We start from the raw sequence: 6,301 nt of genomic DNA, 5'->3' as shown, positions 1-6,301 counted from the left end.
ATTATTATTTTAATTATTTAAAAAATTATGTACAAATTTTTTATGGCATTAGTTTTTTGCGTATTGTCTATTACACGAGTCTAACTATAGTTGAAATAAAGAGGTGAAGGAAGTTCCTTTGGGAGAATAGTAGAAGACTAGCAGCAGAATGAGTGGGATCATTTATGAGTTCCTACAACGGCAATAATGGAAGATAAATTTTATTATAGATAATGTCTCATACGTAGACATTGAGTTCCGACGTTTCTCAGTGTCAAAGTCACAGATTCAATGAGTGTCGGCCACCGCAATAATAATGCCCCAAATTTTTATGGACAATTTGATGAAAACAAAGTATAGGGAGCACCGCTTTTCCTTTTTTTTTTTTAAATAACTTAGATAATGAATTAAAAAAAGTTAATTTTAATTTTAAAATTTAAATGTTAAATTAATTAAATATAATTTTTATTTTGAATTTGGCTTTTAACCTCTACAAACTCTTCCTCTCATACCTGCCTTGTGTCCTTGCTTCCCACAATCTCCCGGCATCTCTCACGAATCATCGCAAGTGTTCCGACTTCTTCATGCACCCGCAACTGCCGCACGTATCTGTACTTCATCGCGTCTCTCCAATTGCCGCACGCAGTCCACCAGCCTTGTCACACCTTTATTCTATTCATCGTTGGAGGCAGCTCAGTCTCATCATGTCGTTGTAAGCAGCCCAACTTTATCCTCAATCGCGCCGCGGTGACTGCTGCACGCAGCCTAGCCTCGTCACACCTCCATCGCGCAAATTTAATACTTGAAATTCATCTAAGTCGGGATTTTTTTCTTTTTTTTTTGTTTTCTTGTGAAAATTCTGGTAGAAATAACTATTTTACCAAGCAGACAAAGGACCATGATTTTTTATTTCTCCAGCTACTTTAGTTGTATAAGTTTTGTATGAATCTTTTTATTTCTATTTACATTACGGTGAAGTTCTTGAAGATTGACTTGCTATTTTTTATTTATTATATACGCCGTTGTAAGCAGCCCAGCTTCGTCCTCCATCGCGTCGGGTGACTACCTTTGCCCCCCACCTCCATTGCGCTGATGCAAGCAGCCCAGTTTCTTCCTACATCGCACATGCAGATGTTTAGTTTTCATGCAAATGGGATATTTATTTTTCATGCAAATAAGATGTTTGTTCTTAATGCGAATGAGATATTTGTTCGTAATACGGAACGACTCACTTGCACTCGGAGTTGGTGATGGCGGGAGACGCGAGCTCGGGAGCGTTCTCGCTGACGAAGGGGATTGCATTTATTTTTAATGCGAATGAGATGTTTGTTCTTCATAAAAATGTGATCTTTGTTCTTAATACGGAACGACTCACTTGCACTTGGGGTTGGTGACGACGGGAATTGGGAGCTTTTTTGCCGGAGAGAGGGACTGCGTGCTGGCATAGGTGACGGATATCTTATTACGGTGAAAAGGAATTTTGGGTTAGAAGAGGGTGTAGAGGGTGTACTTAGTTCAAAGTGAAATTAGGTAAGAGTGGTGGGGTTGGGGTGAAAGTGAAATTGGATGGTTATTGTAAGACCTAGACTTTTGAAAATTTTATTATAAACCAATTTCAAATTCAATTATTTATTTCTAACTTTAATCTCAAAAATTTCTTTATTAAAGATAATTAAAGCAAATTTCGAGTAATTGAATTTGAAAGAAACTAAGATTCTCATCCAATTTTATAATTATTGAGTTATTTTCTAAATTTAAAGTTATAACGTAGTAATTATGAAATAATAAAATTTTATATGATTTAATTTAAATAGTTGATATTCTTTATAATTCAATACTTTAAGTTTTAGAAATAAAAAAAATTNATTGAAAAGGATAAATAGGTTTTTGATCTTTTGCCCCATGGACATTTATATTTTTGAGAATTTAAAAATATATTTAAATCATTCTATCTAATTTGACCCATTTTAAAAAAATCCTACATGTACATTCGAATATCAGTCATGCCAGTACAACGAAAGTCATGTTTAATATTTTTGTTAGAGACCTAAGTGAATAGTGACCTTAAATAATTTAACCATGTTTTGTGGATATTATTTGTTACCTACTTTGTTGATTTTTTTCGATAATGTTAGACAGAAAAAATGTAATAATAGTTTTTGCTCTTTTAAAATATATCATCAGATTTTATTAAGGTTTAAGTACTTTTTTCGTCCCTAAGGTTGAGTTAAATCAAAATCATTTTCGATATTTTTTTTTATTAAAATCATCCTCAACGTTACAAAACGTTATAAAATCATCCTTTTGTCCAAAAATAATATTTTTCGGATAATTTTACCCTTAGACAAAAATTAAAAAATCCTCTATCCTTCACCACTAACCTCTGCATCATCATTACCATGGCCACTGCCACCAGAATAATCATACTTTCTTTCTTTCTATTATCAGTTCTTCATCCTAAATCAGTACCACCTAGCCACTACCTCCAATCCTTTTTTTTTTCACCAGAACAACAATAATTTAATAATAATCACCACTTTTTTTCTTTGTACAACAATTTAACAACAACAACAACTACAAAATAAAATCAATAAAAATTTTATATTAAACAACAATTCAATAATTATTAAGAACAATTTTAAATCCAAAATCAACAACAAAATAAAAAAAAGAATAAAATAAACGAAGATGAAAATAAGAACAACGAACAAAAAAAGAGCGCAAGGGAAGAAAATAGCAACAAAAAACTCGAAATCGAAGTGTCTTCTCTGTCCATTTTAAAACTGTTCCACAGCCACAAGCCCATAAATTTCTTCTGTCTTCGATACTCTTGGTGAATTGGGTGAATAAACAAACGTTTCAATTGAAAAATTTATTGACCTATATCGAAATTCAACTTTAAACTGATATCTTTGGGCTTGACATTGAAGAAGGAGACTGAAACTGGAAAGCGAGGCCAACGTCAATAGAGAAAAGGTTGAGGCTGGTGATGGAGAGGGAGAAGAATATGGAGAAGGAGGCAGGACAGAGGTGGTGGGGTGGCAGAAAGGGAAAAAAGAGAAGAGTAAGGAATAAGAAGGCAGAAGGGGGGCATGGGAGGAGTTGGAAGAGAGAGTTGGTAGGAGGAATGGAATGGTGAGGAAAGACTAGAGGAAAGCGAAGAGATAAGGGGTTGGGAAAGGTTTATTTTATTTTTTAATATTATTTTTAATTAAGGGTAAAATTGTCCGAAAAATATTTTTTATGGACAAAAGAACGATTTTATAACATTCTGTAATGTTGAGAATGATTTTAATAAAAAAAAGATCGGGGACGATTTTGATTTTGATTTTTATTTTGACCAAAAATTTCAGTATTTCGGTACCTCCGAAAAGTAGGGACACAGGGGACTGAAATTCTTAGAGACGGAGACTGAAACTTTAATAACATTTTATAGCTAAAATACCCTCATTTCAATGAATTAATTCCAATTTTATCCTTTGTGCAAATTAAATTAGAGTTTTATTCTTGTTTCAATTTCTGTCTCTCACTTTGCACCAAACAAAATACTGAAATTTATTTCAGTCTCTGTCTCTCAATCTCAGTCTTTCGGTCTTTGTCTCTCTACCAAACGCTACCTTAGAGGCGAAAAAAGTACTTAACCCTTTTATTAAAATTACCCTACTCTAATTAAACCCAAAATCTCCAAATCAAAACCCTAATTTTTGACTTAACCCGAATCCTAGCTAGTAGCTACCCAACCCCACACACTCACACAACATACTACCCACACACGCACAGACTCACAACGCACACACTCCACACAAAAGCGCACACACACCCGAAGAAGAGAGAGAGAGGATCAGAGAAGATAGAGTGCGGGAGGGAAAAGGAGACCTCCCAGCTCGCGATCGCATCGCTGTTTGTGCCATTCCCGAAGAGACCGCATGAGAGAGAGAGAGTGAGATGCAAAGGAGAGAAGCCCGTGGGTCGCCGTCCATGAAGTCGTTGTCGCCTGTCCATCCACGAGCCACCGCGAAGAGAAAGAGTCGCGCTGCCCAGCCGCGTCGCCATCCAAGAAGTTCGCCTCCGCTACTGTTGTCCGTGCCGCCGTCTGGGTCGCATAGAGGAGGGAGGAGGCGCGCGTATGGTCGTCGCCACGTTTTGTTCCGTCATTGCCTTCGCAGAGGTCTAAGTCGTCGGAGTTTCACGCTGCCTCTGTCGCCCGAAACCCCGTTGCCGTCGCCAAAAAACACTATCGATAAAGGGTTTTAAGTTTGGTTTCTATTCTTTTGGGTTCTATGAATGTTATTGATGCTGCGTGATTCTTACAGTTGCTGTCACTGGGTTTTTGCTCACTGCAGTCGCTTGAAGTTATTGTCGGAGCTACTGCCAGGTCGATTCGGAGTCGCAGCTGCTTCGTTTTGTTATTTCAGTAAGTAATTATGTTTTGAAAACCCTTGTGTTAGTATTCTGTTCTGTTTGGTTAATAAATCTGAGGTTTGGTAACGTAGGGTCGAGTTCTGGTGGTTACATGTCGCTTTTACGTTATTGAAGGTTGCGGTTGTTGCGGATTTCGGGTTAAGAGAAAAGGTTTTGTTGGCACATTTGGGATATAGTTTCGACAATCGAGGTAGGGACTTTTTCTAAACTCAATTTTATAGTTTGAAATTGTTATAAATGGATATCAATGTGAGAAATACACTTTTAGTGATTATATAAGTCTTTATATTATGTGGCTGTTTTGGATGAATATGATTATATATTTGATTGGATTATATTTTGGTTTTGATAAATGGACTGTTGTTGAATTGTCTCTTTAAGATTTTGGAAATAAGTTTGACAAGTTGATAATAATTTTATTTTGAATCGGTTTCCTTGAGATATGAAAATGATATGAATGTTTGGATTTAGCTTGCTTTTGAACTGATTTGGTTTTAGATGTAAGGTCCTACATCGGTTGGGGAGTAGAACGAAGCATGCCTTATAAAGGTGTGGATACCTCTCCATAGCATGACGCGTTTTGACGAGTGAGTGTGGGGGACTTTAATTATCATCCCTATCGTCAAAGGCAAAACCGTGAGGCCTTGTGTACCAAAGCGGACAATATCGTGTTAGCGGGTGGTCTGGGCTCTTACAGATGGTATCAGAGCCGGAGCTTGGATCGATGTGCTAGCGAAGGCGCTGGGCTCCCTTAGGGGGTGGATTGTAAGGTCCCACATCGGTTAGGGAGGGGAACGAAGCATGCCTTATAAAAGTGTGGATACCTCTCCCTAGCATGACGCATTTTGACGAGTGAGTGTGGGGGGCTTCGGCTATCATCCCTATCGTCAAAGGCAAAACCGTGAGACCTTGTGTGTCAAAGCGGACAATATCGTGCTAGTGGGTGGTCTGGGCTATTACATTAGACCAATTAAAAAGGGTTGCTGAATGGTTTGGTTGGAACCCGAAAAGGATGACAAAGTCCAAGTTTTTAGGAGAGATATTATCAAAATTTTTATAAAAATCTGAGAATATGTTTGAAAGGTTATTTAGAAAGGTTTGGATTTGAGAAATCGTACTATTTGATTTATTAAGAAAATAGTTATGTTTTTTTAGTTTAATTTATTTAAGAAAAGAATTACTTTACGATTTTAAATCACTGAAAAAAAGTATTATGTTCTAATATCGATTTTAAATATAAAAAAGGGCTTATGTTTTTAGTTGGACTTAAGGATTTTGTTCAAAGGAGCTTTTAATGATTTTAAAGGAAATTGGACTTTTATTTTGATTTAGGAACCTTATTTAGTCGATTTAGTATAGGAAGCAATGATTTTTACGGATCTGTAATGAATTTAAGAAGTTAAAATTTGGTGGGTTCTTGCTTAAAATCTTGAGACTTTGCTACGATGATTAATTTATAAGAGTGAATGATTTTTGAGTCTTTTCAAAAAAATTTTCAATTTGGTATGACTTTGAAGTTGCTGACATTTTCGGAGATTGTTAACAAAAAGAATGGATTTTGATTTTAAAGAAAATTGTTTTGAGAAATTGAAAACTGATTATGAGTTTGAGTATGTGGTTGTGAAATGCATTGTTCACCATTGTAGAAATTGTGGCTGTTTCCTGCTTACGTTCGGATGTGAGGGTTGTGGCAGTCTTCCTCTCACGTGACAAGCATTGATTCGGAAAGTTGCTATGTGCCTTCGGCAAGGGCTATGGCAGTCTTCTACTTGTCGAGTTAGTGGTGCCAGAGTAGGGGTCGAGGCAGTCTCCCGCCTACGTTGAGATGTGAGGGTTGTGGCAGTCTCCCGCTCACATAACCTTTCTGCCGCAAGAGTGAACTCGGTCACTATAACTTGAA

The sequence above is a fragment of the Arachis duranensis genome, chromosome 1 (assembly GCF_000817695.3).
Source record: "Arachis duranensis cultivar V14167 chromosome 1, aradu.V14167.gnm2.J7QH, whole genome shotgun sequence".
NCBI classification, from domain to species: Eukaryota; Viridiplantae; Streptophyta; class Magnoliopsida; order Fabales; family Fabaceae; genus Arachis; species Arachis duranensis.
This window is presented reverse-complemented; position numbering follows the sequence as displayed.